The sequence below is a fragment of the Acinonyx jubatus genome, chromosome D3 (genome assembly GCF_027475565.1).
Source record: "Acinonyx jubatus isolate Ajub_Pintada_27869175 chromosome D3, VMU_Ajub_asm_v1.0, whole genome shotgun sequence".
In the NCBI taxonomy this organism is placed as follows: domain Eukaryota; kingdom Metazoa; phylum Chordata; class Mammalia; order Carnivora; family Felidae; genus Acinonyx; species Acinonyx jubatus.
The window spans coordinates 83,396,303-83,419,346 of NC_069392.1; the positions used below are offsets into that span (position 1 = coordinate 83,396,303).

General features: G+C 39.2%; 1 protein-coding gene across 1 annotated transcript in view; it reads left to right on the top strand.

The window, feature by feature from the left end:
• CCDC102B (coiled-coil domain containing 102B) overlaps window positions 1-23,044 on the top strand; it is a 196,087-nt gene that overhangs the window by 8,660 nt on the left and 164,383 nt on the right. The window contains 1 exon segment of the mRNA XM_053205990.1: window positions 21,608-22,779. The gene's annotated coding sequence lies outside the window, so the exon portion shown is untranslated.

Here is a 23,044-nt window from a genome sequence, read left to right on the forward strand (position 1 = left end):
GCGTTTGTGTGGAATGGTTTTCCAATATACATTTGCCTCAAGAATATTTGGACTCCTCTCTGCGTTGTCACAATGTATGAGGCAGATCGAGTGTAATATAACCATACAGTGTTCCTGTGGACTATACTGATGATATTATGATTATTTCTGAAACTGGGAACCAAACTAATAGCAACTTCATTGTGATCATGAGTCATATGACTGGTCAAGGATGGTTAATTAACCCTGAAAAAAGTTCAGGACATTGTACAGACTATAAAATTTGGGAGGAGTGCATGGCTAGAGTGTCCTGTTACACATAGACCACTAAGAATAAAATATTATTGTTCCCTGCCCCATAGACTAAACAAGAGACCTAATATCTAATTAGTTTATTTGGCTCTTGGAGAAATCATATCCCCCATTTAAGGATACTGCTGGGCTTGATCTATTTAAATCACCTGGAGAAGGTCATATTTGATTGGAAGCCTGGAAGCCTTCCTGGAACTGGAGAAGCTATAGCCCAAGTTATCCTGTTTGCTCCTTATGTTACTGCTAAGACATCAATTGTGTGCCACCCATCCCTGCCCCCGCCCCTGGCCAAATTCATACGTTGAAGCCCTAACTCCTAACGTGATGGTTTTTTTAGAGATGTGGTCTTTGGGATATAATTAACTTTAAATGAGGTCATGGGAGGTAGGACCCCCATGATGGGATTAGTGCCCTTGTAAGAAGAGAAAGAGATCTGAGAGCTCTCTCCTCTCCTCCATATAAGAACACAGCAAGAAATCAGCTGTCTGCAAGCCAGGAGGGATGCTCTCATCAGAACCCATCTGTGCTGTCACCCTGATCTCAGACTTCCAAGCCTCCAGAACTTTGAAAAATTAATGTCTGTTGTTTAAGACACCCAGTCTGTGGTATTTTGTTACAGCTGCCTGAGCTGATCCATATAGGTGCTAATGCTGAAACGATACTTGAAATGTCAGCCGCCTGCTTTGATGCAGACTCAGGTCTTTGGAAAAAACCCATAATCGTAGTCAACAGTGACCTCTGGGATTTTGGGCTAGAAAATTATCTGGTATATTTCCTCGAAAGACAGTAATAAGCTAGTTATTGGGCATTTACTAAGACATCCCCATTAACTGAAGCACATAACATTGTATCAATTCCTGAGTTACCTCTCCTGTGATGGGTGATGTCAAAAAAAGAATCCCAACAAGGAGACAAATGCCCATCATAAAATGAAAATGGTATTACAGAAGCATTCTGCCATGGGGCATAGTAGGACTCAGTGCATTCATGAGCACATAGGCTATTTTCCGCTAGGACCTCATAAAAAAGCTATCTAAAGATTTGCCGGCTGATATTATCGAAGTGTCTCACCTTTCCACCAATTTCCCAAGGATGTTAGGGAACTGAGCTGGTTCACAGGTGGCAGGTCCAGAATAGAGTGTCATGGCCCCATGGGGAAAGCAGTTACCCTGTGCTAAGCATACAGTAACCTCTTCACAGAAAGAGGCAAAAGCAAGTGAGAAGGCCAGTGGGCTGAGTTACAGCAAGGACACTTCTAGGAACAAATACAATTCCTACAATTGGGCGCATACTTATACTTGGACTGTTGCTTATTTATGGACTTGCCATTTGGTCTGGCTGGTGGGCCATCGGTAACTGCACAATAGAGAGACCCCTGTGACAGGTACCACTCTGTGGAAATCACTATGGCAATTCTGAGTGCAATCAAAGTAGAACCTATTCACGTTCACCAAAGAACTCCTAGTTTCTCTACGTGGCTGGAAACCACTGATGCTCCAGTGCTATCCCTTGAAGTGGCAAACTGAGGCCATGTAAGGACATGCTAGAATTCAAGTCATGCTGTGATAGGCTGAATGGCGACATATACCACTGGGCTCTGCTGAAACTCCAGTCATTACTAAAATTGTGCTACAACACAGAACGGGAAAGGCGACAGGAACAGGAAAGGCAATGTTTGTAGCTAATCCTGGGGAATGTTTCTAGGGAAGAAGAGCCAGCACATAACATGCAAGCCAGATCATACTCTTTCCCTATTCTTTCAAGAGGAATTGAATGGAATATATAGGCATGATACATATTTTTAACTTGGCCTTGCCTGCTCAGTAACTGAAGCCACCGCTGCTAAAACCACCTGAGGATTGAACAACAGAAACAAAAATATTGAGCCAGTTTGGGCCTTGTAGCTACAGTCCTCAGATCAAACTAAAGCTTTAAACCTGTTGTACCGACAGCACCTTGCAGCTGTGCTGTGTTGTCCCTGCAGGCTTAGGTGAGGCAGGCGTGGCCTGGAGTAGGCAGATCAATTTAGTCTCTTGTCTCCTGCCTTGAGCAGCCTCATTCATTTACATCAGAGTGCCCTAAAAGAATTATCTTCCTCTGTGGACTGTACTGTATTCAAAGAGTTGGGAAATACTAGGGTTCATAATAAGGATCAATAACATATCAAAAATTATTGTTAAGGGTAAAAAAATGGGAGACTTTCCTTTAATTTCAGCAACCAGATGAGACGTTTATTACCACACCAATGAAATATTGCACTGAAAATCTTGACTTGGGTAGTAAAATAAAGAAGAAAAAGGGACAACATAAGAATGAGAATAAAAGGAAACCAGCATTAATCTTACATAAGACTGTTTATATTGAAAAAGGGGAGAGTTAAGATGACAGAGGAATAAGGGGACCCTAAGCTCGTCTCGACCCTCGAACGCAGCTGGATGGTTATCACATCATTCTGAACACCCAAGAAATCATTATGATGACTGAGAGATCAAACTGCATATCTGCAGGTTGAAAAACAGCCACCTCGTGGAACGTAGGAGCTGTGGAGAGTTGATTTGAGGGAGAAAGGATGCCCTTTCTCATGATTGCTGTGAAGGAGAGGAGTCCTGATCATGGAGGGAAGAGCAAGAGAGAGAGACAGAGAGAGGAAAAGTGAGAACAAGGGATTGCACGAGAAAAACTTTCCCCAAACCATTGACTGGAAAAGGGGAGGGACTGACTATGCACACACTTCTATAAGCAGCAGGGCACGAAGTCTTAAGTTTTAGAAGTCCGTGCCATTGCCTGGGTCATGCCTGGTGGGCTCAGTGGTGCTCTGGTGGGGAAGGAGGACAGAGGCCTGGGCGGGGACAAGTGGTGTAAGGATCCTCTGGGTCAGGCTGGGAGAGACAGTTCCCCTTCTTGGAGTTCATTTGGCAGTGCTGGCGGAGCCTCTCTGGGGTCAAAACAACCGGCAGCAGCAACATGCTGCCCTGATCACTAACATAGGAACACAGACACCGGCTGAGGGCCGCAAGCCTTGGTGCTCACTTTTTGCTGTGTCTTACCGGAAACGCTGAACTTCTGCACAGTTACGCGACCACTTTTCTGGGACAAACCAGCACCGCCACGGCGTGGCTAGCCTCTCCCCTGGAGAATCAGCACAGGTCTGTGCCACGTGGGTCCCTAAAATTTGAAAGTCTGAAAGCCAGCTGTGTGCCTGAGATCAAACACAGTGGTATTGTGCTTTAGACAGAGACAGAGGCAGGGATCTGATGGAAGACAAGGACACAGGAGGGGTGATCGTTTGCTCTTTTGTGAGGGCTTCCCGAAGAGTGATGGGTGTGAAATCCCCAGTCCAGGGAGGAGAGAGTGGGGTGATGCCACTTCCCCCAGCCTGTCAGCACCGACTTACTTCGGTTAGCAACACAGGACCACCCAGCAGAGGCCGGAAGTGCTGACACAAAGCCCTGCCCCCCAGCACCCTGCAGGTGCATCTCCACCTAAGAATCAGGATCAGCGCAGCCAGAGCCTCCCTGAGAAAACTAGCACAAAACCCTCACATGCACCAAATTTACTGATCATAGAACGCTACAAAGCCTCAGCTCTAGGGGAAATGGGATCTACCTGCTTCTTTTTTGTTTATTTTTTGATCTCGCTTCTTTTAACAAGTGGATGAAAACACACTTAGTTAAAACTTGCCACACAGTGGACAAGGTCTAAACACCCCTCATTTCAGGAAAGGAGAAACTCTGCAGAGGACTGACCTGAGGGAAGGAGCTAGCAAAACACAACAGCAGAGTACACACTCTGAAACACCTCTTGAAGCACCAGGCCCAAGACAGTACAGGATCCCCCCTCCTCCTCCTCTTCCTCCTCCTTATCATTCTTTATTTTCTTCTTCTTCTTCTCCTTCTCCTTCTTCTCCTTCTTCTTTTTCTTCACCTCTTCTTAATATAGCCATTACTCTCAGGAGCAAGAATGTAACCAGCTTTCCTAACAACCACATAAGAAAACGTGACTTAGACAAAATGATAAGATGGAGGAATTCACCCCAAAAGAAAGAGCAGGAAGAGAAGTAATGGCTAGGGATTCAATCAATACAGATATAAGTAAGATGTCTGAACCAGAATTTAAAATAACAATTATAAGCATACTGACTGGACTCAAGAAAAGCATAGAAGACATTAGAGTATCTCTTACTTCACAGATAAAAGAACTAAAAACTAGTCAGGCCAAAATAAATGCTATAACCGAGGTGCAAAATTGAATTGAATAGATGTAATACAATAAGGATGGATGAAGCAGAGGAACAAATGACTGATATAGAAGATACAATTATGGAAAATAATGAAGCTAAAAAGAAGAGAGAAAGGAAAATATTGGATCACAAATGTAGACTTAGAGGACTCTGACTCCTTAAAACATGATAACATTCGTATCAGAGGAGTCCCAGAAGAAGAAGAGAAATTTGAGCAAATTACAACTGAAAACTTCCCTTATCTGGGGAAGGAAACAGGTATCAAAATCCAACAAACACAGAGGACTCCCACTAAATTCAACAAAGCCAGCCATCACCACAACAGATCATAGTCAAATTCACAAGTTACACAAACCTGGAAAGAATCCTGAAAACAGCAAGGGAAAAATGCCCTTAAACTACAAGGGAAGATAGGTCAGGTTCGCAGCAGGTTTGTCCACAAAAACATGGCAGGCCAGAAGGGAGTGGCATGATATGTTCAATGTGCTAAATGGGAAAAATATGTAGCTAAGAATACTTTATCCAACAAGGCTGTTATTCAGAATAGAAGGAGAGATAAAGGGTTTCTCAGACATACGAAAGCTAAAGGAGTTTGTGATTACTAAACCAGCCCTGCAAGAAATATTAAAGAGGACTTTTTGAGTGGAGAAAAAAGACCAAAAGCAACAAAAACTAGAAAGGAACAGAGAACATCACCAGAAACACCAACTTTACAGGTAACACAATGGCACAAAATTCATATCTATGAAAAATCACTCCAAATGTAAATGGACTCAATGTTTCCATCAAAAGTCATAGGGTACCAGAATGGATTAAAAAACAAGACCCATGTATATACTGCCTACAAGAAACTCATTTTAGATCTAAACACACCACCTGCATATTGAAAGTGAGGGGATGGAGAACCATCTGTCATACTAATGGACATCAAAAAAAAATCATAAGCCATACTTATATCAGAGAAACTAGATTTTAAACCAGATATAGTAACAAGAGATGAAGAAGGGCATTATAATTAAGGGGTATGTCCATCAAGAAAGAAGATCTAACAATTGTAAATATTTATGTCCCTAAATTGGAAGTAGTCAAATATATAGGTCAATTAATAACAAACATAAAGAAACTCACTGATAATAATACTATAATAGTAGGGAACTTTAACACACCACTTATAGCAATGGAGAGATCATCTAAGCAGAAAATCAACAGGGAAACAATTGCTTTGAATGACACACTGGATGGATGGACTTAATAGATACATTCAGAACATTTCATCCTAAAGCAGCAGAATACACATTCTTCTTGAGTGCCCATGGAACATTCTCAATAATAGGTGACATACTGGATCACAAATGAGCCCTCAACAAGTACAAAAAGATTGAGATCATACCATGCATATTTTCTGACCACAGCGTTGTGAAACTTGAAGTCAGCCACAAGAAAAAAAAAAACTGGAAAAACCCCAAATGCATGGAGGTTAAAGAACATCCTAGTAAAGAATGAATGGGTTAACCAGGAATTTAAACAAGAAATAAAAAAATACATGGAAGCAAATGAAAATGAAAACACAACAGTCCAAAACCTTTGGGATGCAGCCAATGTGCTACTAAGAGGGAAGAATATTGCAATACAGTCCTACGTGAAGAAGCAAGAAAAGCCTCAAGTACACAACCTAACCTATACCTAAAGGAGCTAGAAAAGGAACAGCAAATAAAGCCTGAAGCCATCAGAAGAAGGAAACTAATAAAGATTAGAGCAGAAATAAATATAGAAACAACAACAACAAAACAGTAGAACCGATCAACGAAACTAAGAGCTGATTTTTGAAAAAATTAATAAAATTAACAAACACCTAGCCAGACTTATCTCAAAGAAAAGGGAAATGACTCAAATAAATAAAATCACAAATGAAACAGGAGAAATCACAGCTAAAACCACAGAAATACAATCAATTATAACAGAATATTACAGGTGTGCCTGGGTGGCTCCGCCAGTTAAGCATCTGATTCTTGATTTCAGCTCAGATCATGATCTCCTGGTTTGTGAGTTCAAAGCCTGTGTTGGATTCTGCATGAGAATGCGGAGCCTGCTTAGAACTTTCTCTCTCCCTTTCTCTCTGCCCCTCCCCGATGCACGTATGCATTCTTTCTCTCTCTCAAAAATAAACATTTTTCAAAAAGAACGAATTTTAAATATGAAAATTTATATGCCAACAAACTAGGCAATCTGGAAGTAATGGATAAATTCCTAGAAACATACAAACTACCTAAACTAAAACAGAAGAAACACAAAATTTGAACAGTTTTATAATCAGCAAAGAAATTGAGTCAGTAATCAAAAATCTCCCAACAAAAAAAAAAAGTTCCAGGGTAGATGGCTTCCAAGGGGAATTCTACCAAACATTTAAAGAAGAGTTCATACCTATTCTTTTGAAGCTGTTCCAAAAAATGGAAATAATTTCCAAACTCATTTATGAGGCCAGTGTTACCTTGATTCCAAAACTAGACAAAGACCTCACTAAAAAGGAGAATTATAGGCCAGTATTTTTGATGAACATGGATGAAAAAATTTTTGAGATACTAGCAGATCGAAGCCAACAGCACATTAAAAGAATTACCATGATCAAGTGGATTTATTCCTGGGCTGCAGGTTTGGTTCAATATTTTCAAATCAATCAACGTGATACACCACATTAATAAAAAAAGATAAGAACTATATGATTCTCTGAATAGATGCAGAAAAGGCATTTGACAAAAATATAGCATTCATTCTTGATAAAAAACCTCAACAAGTAGGTATAGATGGAATATACCTCAACATCATAAAGGCCATACAAAAGACCCACAGCTAATATTATCTTCAATGGGAAAAAACTGAGAGCTTTCTCTCTACAGTCAGAAACAAGACAGAGATATCCACACTCACCATTAATATTTAACATAGTACTGGGAGTCGTAGTCTCAGCAATCAGAAAACAAAAAGAAATGAAAGGCATCCAAATTGGCAAGATAGAAGTCAAATTATCACTATTTGCAGATAAAATGATACATTATGTAGAAAACCTGAAATACGCCACCAAAAAATTGCTAGAAGTATATATGAATTCAGCAAAGTTGCAGGATATAAAATCAATGTATAGAAATCTGTTGCATTTCTATACACCTACAATGAAACAGCAGAAAAATAAATCAAGAAATCGATTCCCATTCATAATTGCACCAGAAACAATAAGAAACCTAGGAATAAACCTAACCAAAGAAGTAAATGATCTGTACTCTGAAAACTATAGGTCTCTTATGAAACAAATTGAAGAGGACAGAGAGAAATGGAAAAACATTCCATGCTCATGGATTAGAAAAACAAACATTGTTAAAATGTCTATACTACCCAAAGCAATCTACACATGTAATACAACCTCTATCAAAATACCACCAGCATTTTTCACAAATGTAACAAACAGTCCAAAAAGTTGTATGGAATCACAAAAGACCCCAAATAGCCAAAGCAATCTTAAAAAAGAAAAGCAAAGATGGCGGCATCACAATTCCAGACTTCAAGCTGTATTACAAAGCTGCAGTCATCAAGACAGTATGATGCTGGCACAAACACAGGCACATAGATCAATGGAACAGAATAGAGAACCCGTAAATGGACCCACAACTATATGGTTAACTAATCTTCAACAAGTCAGGAAAAAATGTCCAATGGAAAAAAGACCATCTCTTTAACAAATGGTGTTGGGAAAACTGGAAAGCAGCTTGCGGAAGAATGAAACTGGACCAGTTTATTACACCATACACAAAAATAAATTCAAAGCGAATGAAAGACTTTACAAAAGAATTAAATATGAGACAGGAAACTATCAAAATCCTAGAGGAGAACACAGGCGGCAACTTCTTTGACCTTGTCTGGAGCAACTTCTTGCTAGACATGTCACCACAGGCAAGGAAAACAAAAGCAAAAATAAACTATTGGGACTTCGTCAAGATAAAAAGCTTCTGCACAGTGAAGTAAACAATCAACAAAACTGAAAGGCGGCCTATGGAATGGGAAATGATATTTGCAAATAACATCTGATAAAAGGTTAGTATACAAAATTTATGAAGAACTTCTCAAACTCAACACCCCAAAAACCAAATAATCCAGTTAAGAAATGGGCATAAGACATGAATAGACATTTTCCAAAGAAGACATCCAGATGGCTAACAGCCACATGAAAAGATGCTCAACATCATTCATCATCAGGGAACTACAAATGAAAACCACAATTAGATACCACCTCATACTGTCAGAGTGACTAAAATTAACAACAGAGGAAACAACAGATATTGGTGAGAATGAGGAGAAAGGGGAACTCTCTTGCACTGTTGGTGGGAATGCAAACTGGTGTAGCCACTCTGGAGAACAGTAGGGAGGATCCTCAAAAAGTTAAAAATAGAACCACCCTAAGGACACCTCGTGGCTCAGTCAGTTAAGCTGTTAAGTTCTAACTCTTGATTTGGGCTCAGATCATGATTTCTCAGTTTATAAGATCAAGCCCTGTGTCAGACTCTGCACTGATACTGCACTGCACCCTCTCTCTTTCTCTCTCAAAATAAATAAATAAACTTAAAAGAGAACTACCCTGCGATCCAGCAATTGCACTGCTAGCTATTTATCCAAAGGATACAAGACATAAATACAGATTTGAAGGGATACGTGCACCCTGATGTTTATAGGAGCATTATCAACAATAGCCAAACTATGGAGAGAGCCAAATGTCTATTAACTGATGAATGGATGGAAGACATATGGGGGATACACACACACACACACACACACACACACACACACACACACACACACTGGAATATTACTCAGTCATCAAAAAGAATGACATCTTGCCATTTAGCAATGAGGTGGATGGAGCTAGAGTGTGTTATGCTAAGCAAAATAAGTCAGTCAGATAAAAACAAATACCATATGACTTCACACATATGTAGAATTTAAGAAACAAAACAAATGATGAACATATGGGAAGGGGAAAAAAGAGAGATAGAGGGGATAAGAAACAAGCCCATAAGAGACTCTTAATGAGAGAGAACTGAGGGTTGATGGAGGGATATGGGTGGGAGATAGGCTAAATGGGTAATGAGTATCAAGGAGGACAATTTTTATGATGAGCACTGGGTGTTATATGTAAGTGATGAATCGCTAAATAAAAACTAAAATAAGGGAAGAAGATTAAAAAAGAAATAGAAAAATGTGAACTTTTTGTAGTTTCAACATGGCTTCATATCTCAATAAAACACAGCATTGGTCAGTGTTCCAAACTGCAAGTTACAAAAACTAACTCAAGCGAGCTTGAACAAACAGGGTAGTGGGTTTCATGGCTAATGGGCTATCACGTGGAATCTAAAGGCAGCCTGGGTTCTGCAGGGCCTGGAGCTACCAGAGTCAGGAGGGACTCTCCTGGCCTCTTCTCTGCTCCATTCTGCTGCATTCATCATTCCCTGCAGACTAGATATCTCCTCTTCTCTATCTACATGATAAATGGAAGTTGGATGCTCTATACCTCCCAAACCTGTGCCTCTTAAGTTTCAGCAAACAGCCCAGATAGAAACAGAACTCTCACTCCTACTTCTCATTTTCTAAGAGAAAAAAGTTGCCCGACTTGGGGTTGCATATTCATCCCTGTTCCGTCAGCTGTGGCTGGAAGCAGGGTAGGACTATGAAGCAAAATATTTGTCAAGAGCTCCTGATTCCTGTTGGGGTCTCAGCAGGGATGGGCAGATACCCCAAAGTGTCTCTACTTACAAATAAAACATACAATAATAAATTTTTTTTAAAAACCCATGTTAATTATTAGTACTAGTAAAGGTTTACCGAAGTGGGTAGGTATCAGATCACTATACAAAATGTAATTGTGTTTCTTTAAAAGAGCGATAAAGAGAAAGCATACATTTTAAAAACATATCATTAATATTAACAAAAAATGTTGCCTTCTAATAAACTAAGGATATGTGACAGCCACATGAATTGTAAACATTACTTAATTCAACTAAAAAAGACCCCAATAAATGGAGACGGAAAACACTTTTCATGGAGAGAAAACTCAGTATCACATAGAGATATCTCTTGTCTCCTAGATTACTTATAGACTAAGTGACATATCATTGAAAATCTTAAGAAGTTTGACATGCTGGTAAAAATTCATATAGAAGAACAAATGTCCACATATATCCAAACATTCATTCAGAAAAAGAGGAAGATGAGAAACCTATCCTGCTAGACATCAAGACTTGGGGACGATTAAGTATTGGCTCAGGGACAGACATATTGACTAATGGAGTCAAATAGGTAGCTCAGAAGCAGATTCCTGTGGAATTGAGAACTTGACACATGAAAAAGATCACACTGGAGAAGACAACTTACGGCACTGACACAATTTAATATCCATAAAACGAAGCAATCGATTTGGATTCAAATCTTATACCACTAACAAAAATCAATTCCAGCGAGAAAGAAAACAGATGAATAAGCAAAATATTAAAATCTATAGAAGTAAATATATTGGAATATCTTTGAAACTTTAGTGTAGAAACACAAAAATTGCTAGTCAAAAGGGAAGGATTGATATATTTATTGAAATATACTATGGAGAAAGTGAAGCAAAAAGACAACAGAGCTTGAATTGTTATGTGCAAGATACACAACTCTGAGAGGATTGATTTTTAAAAAATAGAAAAAACTATAAAGCAGAGAACATAACAATGAACAAAATGAAACAAGCAAAAAAAAAACAATAAGCAAAACATAATGAATAGGCATTTTACAGAAGAGGAAACACAAACATCAACAAATATACAACGATGCTCTACTTTATTTAAAATGTGCTAAATTCAAAATAAGAACTTCTTGGTATACTGTTTGACTTTCATTTTTTTAATTTTTTTTTATTTTTTCAATATTTGAAGTTTATTGCCAAATTGGTTTCCATACAACACCCAGTGCTCATCCCAAAAGGTGCGCTCCTCAATATCCATCACCCACCCTCCCCTCCATCCCACCCCCGATCAACCCTCAGTTTGTTCCCAGTTTTTAAGAGTCTCTTATGCTTTGGCTCTCTCCCACTCTAACCTCCTTTTTTTTTTCCTTCCCCTCCCCCATGGGTTTCTGTTAAGTTTCTCAGGATCCACCTAAGAGTGAAAACATATGGTATCCGTGTGACTTTCGTTTTGTATGTGGTTGTGGAACATTGGGAATTCTCACACTGTTGATATGAGTAAGATTTATATTTATGAATAACATCTATCTATTTTTAGGATGTTTTAATACTAAATATAAATGTAAGGTTTCATCTAAATAAATTTCTTGATTTACAAATTTCATATTAGATTCCAAGGTACTATTATAATAGGTCAGATTCTCTTACTCATTACAAATATAGAAATATAAAAAATATTAATGCTCTGTTTTCTTTTCCATAAAAAGTATCTATATTTACATCCTAGTCTCCCTAGGGTTAAAAGGTGCTAACCTAATTATGGAAGTCAGTTAATATTCCAGTTAATTAGGTTATCTGCTTCTAGAGAGTTAGCCTAAGGGAATAACTTAGATTCTTGTCTATGACCCTGAAGAAACACTTTGAATCTTCTTTTTAATTATTATGCCAATTTTTAAAATAATTTTCAGCACAAGAGTCACTCAAGTGGTAATTCTGTCTTCTTATGGAAGTCTGCAACTCCACCTAGGATATGCAGTTGATTAGAACATTTTTAGCTGTAAATATCTTTTCCCCTGAATTTTAAAGACTTTAAAACATTAATGTAATCTTATGCTCGTTCCTATTCTTAAAAGCATGCAAATCTTACTGATTTTAATGACAGCAGATTGATTATGGATGTCATATATTGTGTTCTGACTTGATGTTATACATATGAGGCCATTCTTGAGACAGAAAAGGTCTTCTAAATGATGTATTTAATACTTACTAGAATATGTGTCATTCATCAACATGTAAATATGTCAACAATACCAAAAAGACTGACAAATAAAATCCAGTAGGAATATACTGAGTATATTCTGATCTCTTGACCCTCTTTGTTGTATTTAAATTAATATTTATCTTTGTGTATAGTGGACTCGGGACTTTAATAGATTTAATGTTTTTTAATTAACCATAATCATTATTCCATTTTTGATGCTCAAATTGTCACCATCAAACCTTTATAATTTGGTCCCTGTGTCTTTTTTATCTGATTTTACTAAACCTGGAATGAGATCTTGCCTTCTGATAAGGAAGGTCTATTCTTTCTTATACCTTCCTTCCCCAGACATGGAATCACTTATCCTTCCAAAAACCCTGGTTCCTTTTCACAGAAAATTGATTTTATAACTGTAATCTTGGTTTCCTTTTTATATATTAGTTTGGTCCCACCTGAAATTCCATTGACTCTAGGCCATGTCAGTGGGAAGAGGGAGAAATTATCATATTAATAATTACATATATATTATATATGTACAGCTGACCCTTGAACAGCATGGGTTTGAACTGCGTAGGTCCACTTATACATGGATTTGGCTTTCTTTTTGAGTAAATTTACAGTAAGGTACTGTAAATATATTTTCCTTATAATTTTCTTAATATTTTCTGTTTTCTAGTTTATATTATTATAAGAATACAACACACAAAATGTGTTAACCAACTGTTTATATATGGGTAAGGCTTCTTACACTCAGATTTTTGACTGCATGGGGATTGGCACCCCTAACCACTGTGTTGTTCAAGAGTCAATTGTATGGGGAAATACATATGTGTTATGTAATCTGCTACATAATAATGTCAATTCAGGTATATATCAGTTGTCAAATTCATTTGGAGGAGGGAAGCTCTTCAAACAGACCATTGTTCTTAAGACTCTGAAATCTCTAAACACCATTTCTATCCACATCAGTAGAAGTTCAGAAAATTATATGATTCCATACTCTTTTTGCTAGAAACATTTTTTTTAATAAACCTGTGATTATATCTCATATCCAAGGAGAAGGGTTTATGGTTTTCCAGATTTAAATTTTAGTGTCTATTAAATATTTCCTGCTATGTTTCTTTCAAATAGAAAAAAAAATTATCAAGCCTCTGACTTTATTTATTTATTTATTTATTTATTTATTTATTTCAGTGTTTATTTACTTTTGGGAGACAGAGAGAGAGGGAGAGAGTGCACAAGCGGGGGGTGGGGCAGAGAGAGAGGGAGACACAGAATCCAAAGCAGGCTCTAGGCTGTGAGTGCAGAGCCCAGCATGGGGCTTGAAGTCACAAATTATTAGATCATGACCTGAGCCAAAGTCGGATGCTTGACTGACTGAGCCACCCAGGTGCTCCTCAGTCCGCTGCCTTTCGTGTTCTATTATTCTGAGGAACTTTCTGCATTTTGATACATATTCAGTTATTCAAACATTGAAGTTCAGAGAGTGGAAGAGTTAATTTCAATAAAATATACTGTTTAAGGAGAGGAATCTTGAATCTCTTTTATGTGGGCCAGATAAAGTTTATTGGACTACAAGGCTTCTGTGTGAGTACACTGTGTATTTTAAGTCTTTGTAGGGTGGACCCCAAGAGTGCTCAGGAAATAGTAATCAAACCTTGAAGCCAGATTCCTTTGGATGGGTGTTTGGCATTTTCTTGAGGGTTTTTAATAGGCATATCTCCTGGTTATCTGTCTGATGTAACTGTCACCTACCCACAGATCACATCTATTCAGGGTTGAAGGTTTCCACTTTTCTCCTAAATGTTTCAGCATATCATGGCTCCCCGAACTATTGATAGAAAACTAGAATTTTGAGTCATCTCTGCCATGCCAATTACAAATTTTCAGACCAGGGCCCATAACAGTTTAATATCTGTGGAACAAGGTTGGGGAGGGAGCTGCTTCCTGATCCTTAAATTGAGAACCTCACATAGAGTGATCTAGCCTAGGGACAAAATGAAGACATTCAGTTGATAAGGAGAACTTCACAGAGATGTAAACACTGGGGAAACCATTGTAAAGAGACTAAACAGACTCAGTTTACCATCCTTCTGTGAATTCACAAGTCTTTCTAATCTAAAGCAGCTCATAAATGGCCAAAGCCATCCAGGTCTTACCCAGATAGCCAAGGGAAGAGGATGAGACGGGCTGGAAAGAAAGACCTAGTGTCCTACCTCTCACATATTCTGTTTTGGTCCTGGAAGCTAAGAGCACAGACTCCCATTAAACCATAAGTGTTGTTTACTAAGAAACACATGGTAAATTAAATAAAGGAGAAGGGAGGAATACACAACACATACTGGTTCTTTAATACATTAAAATCACAGATCTGGTTAAATTGCTTTGAGAATTACCTGCGGTGAATAGGAACAGACAGGGAAGAGAAGATATTGTGATCCTAACCAAGGGAGAGGAAGGATGAAGTTCCAATCATAAGTTAGGAAACTTCGAGAAGACCTTTGAAAGAGGCAGTTAATTTATAGATTTCAATGGGGTTATAATGTTTTTTTCTAACAAAATATTAAGGATCTATCATTTTGTTGAGACTCTATCTTCTTTAAACTACTGATCACCTAGGAGCTAAGTTCTTCATAATTTGGCTTTGTCCAATGAATCCTTGTTCTCTTAAAGCAAAGTAATTTTGTAGGTGTTAAGGCATTCTGCATGTCAAGTACATCACGTACGTTACTATATAACTCTCATATCAACCTCAGCTGTTAGGAATCGGTAAAACCCTTTATAGACAAGTAAATTGAGATTTAGGGAATAAGCTATAATACCTTGCCTAAAATCAGAATATACCTAAGAGGCCTTCCCGCCAATTACTTCTGTAAGTTCATTTATTAAAAATGAAATTTACACATGATGGCAGGTGTCTACTCCTTCTTCTTTGTGATATTTCCTTCATAAAAGCTAAGATTGTTTCCATCAGCCTGGAAGGACCTCTTTCAGGATTGAATTTTTGCTGGAAACAAGAATGGCGACATCTGCTGGAGGCACGTGTTTCAGCACCACACATCTGGGTCTGAGAAACTGACTCATTTGACTCAAGTTCTGCCTTCATTTCCTAGCAGAGGTTACAGGTACACATGCAAATGGAAAAATAATGGAGTCCGTGCTCTACTTATAATAAAGATTTATTATGGAAAGAGACAAGTTCTTTGAGACAAGATTTTGAAAGACCCGAAAGCTTCTAGAATTATCTTTGCAAAGAAATCCGCAGGACTCAGAAGCTGAAAAAGTCAGAGAAAGCAGTTTGCAGTGGTTGCCATAGTAGCAAAAGTACGCCTGTCCTCCGGGAAGAACAGAGACTAGCTAGCTGCCCCCCAGGGAAGGAGATTTCAGGGCTCATTAAGAGGCCCCAGGTTACAGGAGATACCAAGCTCTGAAAAGACAAACAGCTGAAGAAGTGTCTGTCTGTAAGTGTGTTTATCACCAGAGGCGGCTTCGTCAGAGGGGTACAGATCAGCCAAATCAACAGGGCACCAGCGGATGCATTATTTTGAAGTCCAAACTACATTTACTGTCGGCAGGAGGCAGTACGCTTTGAATGACACAGGATGACAATAGGGAGAGATTACTGTCTTCACCTTGCTTAGGGAGAAATTTCACTCCATCACATATATTTAAACCACAAACAGGAATCCATAAATGCCAAGGGTTTTATGTGCGGTGACTCAAATGTCACAATTTCAAATCTATTTTAGATTTAAAGCAATACCTCCTAATTCAGTATTCTGAAAATGATCCCCTCCTTATATTCCTTTCAGACTTGTATAAATGTCAACCTTTCAAGATAGTTTTTCAGAGCAAAGATCACAATCATTTAAGTACCTTCCCTGAAAGAAACGCTCGATCATTTTAGTTAACTATTTTCTAGACATTTTTCGTCTCATTATCCGCAAGTGGGCAGGACAAAGAGTGAAAGGTATGAGTGATTACTTTAGCTCCTTTCTCCACAACCTACTGAATTTTCTAGAATTGGGAACCGAGTGTTGATGGATGTTTCTTCTTCTGCTTTTCTTTGGCATTTGGTGTTTTAGACCACACAGTACTTCATATTGTTATGTAATCACTCTTCCCATATCTCTTGAAACAATTTATCTGAGTATTTCCTTTGTGAATGTTTATAATGTTTTCTTTACTTTTTAATAATGGTTTTTAAATTTTTTAATGCTTATTTTTGAGAGACAGAGAGAGAGAGACAAGAGTGTGAGCAGGGGAGGGGCAGAGAGAGAGGGAGACCCGGAATCCGAAGCAAGTTCCAGTCTGTGTGAGCTGTCAGCACAGAGCCTGACGTGGGGCTTGAACTCATGAACTGCAAAAGCGTGACCTGAGCGGAAGTTGGAGGCTTAACTAACTGAGCCACCCAGGCTCCCCTTTAATAATGTTTTAAGTAGAAAAATTTCTGAAGACTGGTATTATTGAAATGTATTTCTATAACCACATATTTAAAAGGACGTTTGTTTGGGTTTATCATTTTATGTCTGCAATTCTTTTCCTTAAAAACTAAAACCGTACTCCTTGTTTACTTGCATCCACTCTCACTGTTTTGGGCGGTGCCCTGATCCTTGTTCCTTTGTAGGCAATCTGCTGTAAGTCACTGTAAGCTTTGTCATTTCTCTAGGTCTTTGATGTTTTTAAATTTCACAGTAGCATTTACAGGTATAGGGGTTTTGTTTGTTTGTTCTTTTAACGTATCCTCTTTGGCCTAAAGGGAGATCTGGTGAGCAAACTCTAGTACACACAGCCTTGGCTTTCCTAAAGGACTCACTCTGCTTACCAGGTGTCCCCATTAACCTGTGGGTTTCCATTATGTCCAGGATCTCCAACAAGAAGTCCTTTCTTAGGTAAGTGAGATGTGAGATTCAGTATAAACTCACCAGTTAGAAACACCTAATGCTGTGAAGATTTGTGCTGCTCAGAATACTTCTAACTGAACACTTTTTCTGCAGAGATGGTCTTTTGGCAATTTTTTAATTCCATGCTTAAAACCTTGTGTTAGAGTGACATCACGTGGTAGTGTGAGGTTATGCAGGCAAGGCTTGTTAGCAAGATTATCTGTTCAATAAATAAGGTCGACTCCTCAGTGACTGGGAATACTTCTTCTAAGTTATTTCATACAAAATACCACATTCTTTTATTTTCTCACTGTACAATAGAATTGAATCAGATGGTAATTCTCAGCATTTTAAAATACATGTTGTTGAAATAAGTATTCGGAGTAACAATTCCCCCCCCCCTTTTTTTTTCAAAGTTTTTATTTAATTCCGGTAAGTTAACATATAGTGTCAGATTAGCTTCAGTTGTGCAATTTAGTGACTCAGCATTTCCATACAACACCCAGTGCTCATCACAGCAAGTGCACTCCAGAATCCCCATCACCTGTTTCACCCATCCCCCCACCCACCTCCCCTCAGATTACCACCAGTTTGTTCTCTATAGTTAAGAGTCTGTTTCTTGGTTCACCTCTCCCTCTCCCTCTCTCCCTTTCCCTCTCTCCCTCTCCCTCTCTCCCTCTCGCCCTCTCTCTCTCCCTCTCTCCCTCTCTCCTCCTCTCCATCTCCCCTTCTCTCCCTCTCCCTCTCTCCCTCTCCCCCTCTCTCCTTCTCTCCCTCTCTCCTCTCTCCCCCTCTCCCTCTGTATCCGCCCCCCCCTTCACCTTTGCTCATTTGTTTTGCTTCTTAAATTGCACATATGAGTGAAAGGCTGCCCTAGCAAAAACAAAACTTCCTAGTGGATGTTATTTTTGAGAATTTTAAGCTTAAGCTTATTTAAAATTTAAATCCTAATCTTATAGTTTCCCACATTTTAAAAGAACTGTGATTTTTTATTTAATCATCAAAAACAGTGATGATAAACTAAAATATTGAGCCAAGTAATAGCATCTGTAAAACAATAGGATCTCTCTTTGACCTAGAATGAATTAACTGGGCTAACATTAACTAACTATGAGCTAACATAAGACCTGTATGATTTAAATTGTGTATGTTTTTAGCATTGTGATCAAAACCATTATTAATGTATGTTTTACCAGGCATATCACTTAGCTTTGTGTCCTAAGGCTAGGAGTTCAGTCTTACAGAAACTTTTCTTGATGACATGTTGCTAGTTATATGTGCACTGTTTCCTTCTTATACTTTTATTTTGATTTAAATTTTATCTAATTGTTTATAGAATATCGAAGACCAAACTTATACAAAACATCAAGTGTTTTAGGTTTGGTTCCTAGCAGAGCCTGAGGTGGGATTCTGTTTTGGTGATTTAGTGAGGGAGGGTTGTCCAGAGAGTGCACTGGGGGACTCGGAACAGGAGAAGGGAATCCAGATCAGCACGAATGTGGTCTTAGCTGGAGACTTGGTTCAGACTGATCCCAGAGGAAAGCTCTGGAGCAATGCCGTCCAGAAGAAATATAGTAAATATGTTGCATGCCACATATTTAATTTTAAACTGTCTAGTAGCCACATTTAAAAAGGTAAAAAGAAACAGATGGTTTACAACATTTTGTTTAAACCAGTACATCCAAAGTATTGTCATTTCAGCATATCAATATTAAACATTGATGAGATATCTTACATTCATTTTTCATACTAACTTGTCGAAATCCAATGCATATCTCATTTCATCCGTTCAGTAACTGCTAGTCGCACTGTGTATTCAACAGCCAGTTCTAGAGCGTCAGTTGCGCAAAAGTTGACCCTATCTTGTGCCAAAGGAGTAAAATTTTGTATTCCCATTTCAGTCAGTTATTGGTTCTAACATGCCCTTAGAGAGTTCGCAAGAGTAGCCCGGAAGGTGCAGTGGCTCCCATTTGGCTGGGGGTAATTCTCAAAAGAAGGTATCATCTGTGAGTTTTGCTATCTGGGGGTGGCTGCACCTGCCATAAAGAGGACCTAGGCATCCAACAAAGTATTCACCATAGTCCCTAGCACTGCTCACATACACTTGCTTCTCACGTCAAGTTCTTTCAGTGCAGGCTATGACTCTCTAGGATTCTAGTTGTTTCCATTTTCTGGGATAACTGCAAGAGGAGAGTAGAGGGGCCAGTGACAGCCTCTGCTGCAGAGTTGGCCCCAGTATTATAGCTTATACTCCAGGGGGTCAAGCCAGCTTTCGCAAACATTCATGGATGACCCAGTGAGATGCACCTTTCTTGAGTAGGCATGATTGAACCAGGGATTACATTTCTTCTTCACAAGAGACCCTAATGTCACTAAATAGAATCCACCTGCAACGCAATCCAGGAAATAGCAGAAATATGGGGCTCTAAGGGGAAGTAGGAATGAAGAGGTTTCGAATATGGTGAACTGAAGAGAATTGCACGACAAACAAGACTGGGAACAGGATTGCCAGGGTTGAAATGTCTCAACTTTTCAGGAAGGCAGGTATGTTCTATTTATGGCCATCCTGAAGAAAGAGAAAGAACCCCTATCCAGAATTTAGTCAACATGTTAAGAGTGATGACACCATATACATGCAGAACAGATGGGAAAAGTTTACCACTCACATAACAAGGAGGCTCTGTAGTAGTTCCAAAAATGGCTTGAGAGAGCAGGGGAAGGAGACTGGCCAATGAGGGTAAGGCAAAGCAGCGGTTCCTACAGGTGGTTTGAAGGTCCCATTGGTGTCAAAGAATGGAGCATCTGGGCCTTCTTACCTGCTTTTCCAGGTATTGGGTAGGAGGTAAAGGGGGGAGGGGAGAGATTTAAAATGGCCAGCAATGAGAGCTCAAAGCTGGAGTCAGGCTATGTATTTGTTTGCTAGAACCTGCTACAACAAATGACCATAAACAAAGGGCTTAAAATGAAAGGAATGTATTGTCTCACAGTTCAGAGACTGGAAATCTAATATTAAGATGTCTGCAGGGTTGGTTTCTTCTGGAAGCTTTGAGGGAAAATCAGTTTCATGCTTCTTTCCTAGCTTCTGGTGATGGCTGGCAGTTCTTGGCACACTCCCCAGCTGATGGATGCCTCACTCCAATCTCTGCCTCTGCTCTCACAGGGTGTCCTGCCTGCACGTCTGTCTCCTCTTGTAAGGACACCAGTCCTGTTGGATCAAAGATCCATCCTACTCTAGTATAACCTCCTCTTAACTTGAATTTCAATTACTTTTGCAAAGACTCTATTTCCTAGTAAGGTCACATTCATGGATATCAGGGATTAGAATTTAAGCTTGTTTTTTTGGACATACAATTTAACCCTCAACAGATCACTAAATTCCATATGCCACTCTTTGACAGGAGAGATTTGTGCCTGGATATCAGGTAAACATAACAGCAGAATTAACTTCTTGATGGCTAATTTCTCCTTACTGTTAAGTTTAAGCTAATTGGTCATGGACCACTGTCACAGATTGATGGGTGTTCTGGGAGGGCTGAAAGCAATAATATTCTCCATCTACTTTTCTTCCCTGAAAGCCATTGAGTTTCTCCTGAGATCTTTGGCATCACTAAGTATTGGTAATATGAACAAAATGTTGCCTACTCAACTGCTTTAGGGGCTGCAGATTACTTTGCTTTCTAAATTTGCTGGGTGTTGGGACAGTGTAGTGATAGTCTTTGGACTCTTTAGAAAAGAGACTGTAGGATTAAGGATACTTACAACTGGTCTGTAATAGCTCCATCTTTATTTCTAGAGATGCCTGGATGTCTGGCTTTGACTCTTGGCCAAGAGAAGGGTAGTAAAATTGATAATGTGTGCTGTTCAAATTCTGACCCTTAGGGCCAGTTTGTTTGCTTCTGATTTCCAACTAGCACAATGGTTTAGACAACCCGGTCTGACTATGTGATCAGAGGTACCTTAAAAATCTCCCTCGGAACTTCTGCTTTGAGCTGCCCAGAAGCCTACAGTCAAACACACATCTTGGTGGTTCAGTCCAGAGATCGTGTCAGTTTGCCAACAAGTACCCTGGGGAGTTAGCACCTAGATGTCTTTCAAAGCCTCCTTGCTTTCCTGTACTCCATTGTCTTTCTCTTAATGAATCATATCCTTGTAAATAAGTACCTTGTGTAAGTGAGCAGTGTGGAGTCATGTCTTTTCAAGTATCTGGTCTTTTGAAATCTTTGCAGAGGCTGATCGAAGACTTGAGATTGGCACAGCTTTTGAGGCCTGAAGGCGCTTTAGTGCTTTCAGGAAGCGATTCTGCAGCCTGCTTCTGCTGAAAGAACCTCAGATCTTCCCAGTGAGTAAACATCTTGTTTTAGCTGAGACCGAGCAGGAAAAAAAAAAAAAAAAAAAACCTGGGGAGAAACAAAATTAATTTCTTTGAACTTCTGTAAGTACAAGACATTTTTATGGAGTTTGAATTGTTTTGGATTTGAAGTGTTTGACCTTGAAAACTTTTAGCATTTGCATTTAGTTCATCCTGGAAATCTTATTAATAAGAAACCGTCTTCAATATGTGGAGAAATTCTATATTGTAGGGCTTTTATTATGAGAGTACCTTTATGAAACTTATTATTGGAATATCTTGTTGATGTCATTTAGTCTCCTTGAAGGTCTTCTGATATGCTCAGGTGAATTGCTTACTGAACACAATCTGCATAGGAAATAGAATGGAAAAGTAATGTTCAGTCTTGGTGGAACACTCATCTTGGAGTTAGTATCTTCTTGTGCCTGATTTCAGATCATTATAAAACAAATTCAACACTAATATCTATTGGACTGTGAAGGTTTTGTAACACACCTGAAAATGGGCATTCCTCTCATGAGAGTTGGGTTTTATGTTCGCTCCTCTTAAATTTGGACCTTTTTTAGTGATTTTGTGTGAAGAGTAGAATGCAGCAGAAGTCAAGTCCCTAAATCTTGGGTCTGGGTCAGAAAAAGCTACGGAGCTTCCATCTGGTTCTCTCAGGACACTTGTTTTGGAGCCTTGAGCAACTATGTAAGAAGTCCACCCACACTGAGATGTCCAAGATATGAAGAAGCCCAGAGCATGTGGATTGGCCATGTATAATGCTCCAGCCAAGGGCACCAGCTGAGGTCTTGTGCAATAGCTTCAACCTAGTATCAGTTATTGGACATGTTTGTGAAGACTCCTCCTCCAGATGATTGTCCACCTGTCCATCCCCAGCCATCACATTGAAGGCCCAGAGAAACTGGAGCAGAGACAGGACACTCGCACCACATCATTCTATAAATACTGAACAATTGTTGGTGTGTACTGTGTTTCAAAGGATTAGCAACTATAAGCAGCAAGTCAACTCAGAAGTCTTAATGACGGAGCAGCAGCTGGCATTAGGTATACAACCTAAAGGCACCTAGGGGCTCAGTCTGTTGAGCGTCTGACTTCAGCTCAGGTCACGATCTCACAGTCTGAGTTTGAGCCCCACGTTGGGCTCTGTGCTGACAGCTTCAAGCCTGGAGCCTGCTTCGGATTCTTTGACCCCCTATCTCTTGGCCTGCTCTCCCCTGCTCTCACTCTGTCTCTCTCTCTCTCTCAAAAATAAACAAACATTAAAAAAAATGATGTACAACCTATTGAAAACTGAAGCAGGAAACTCTGA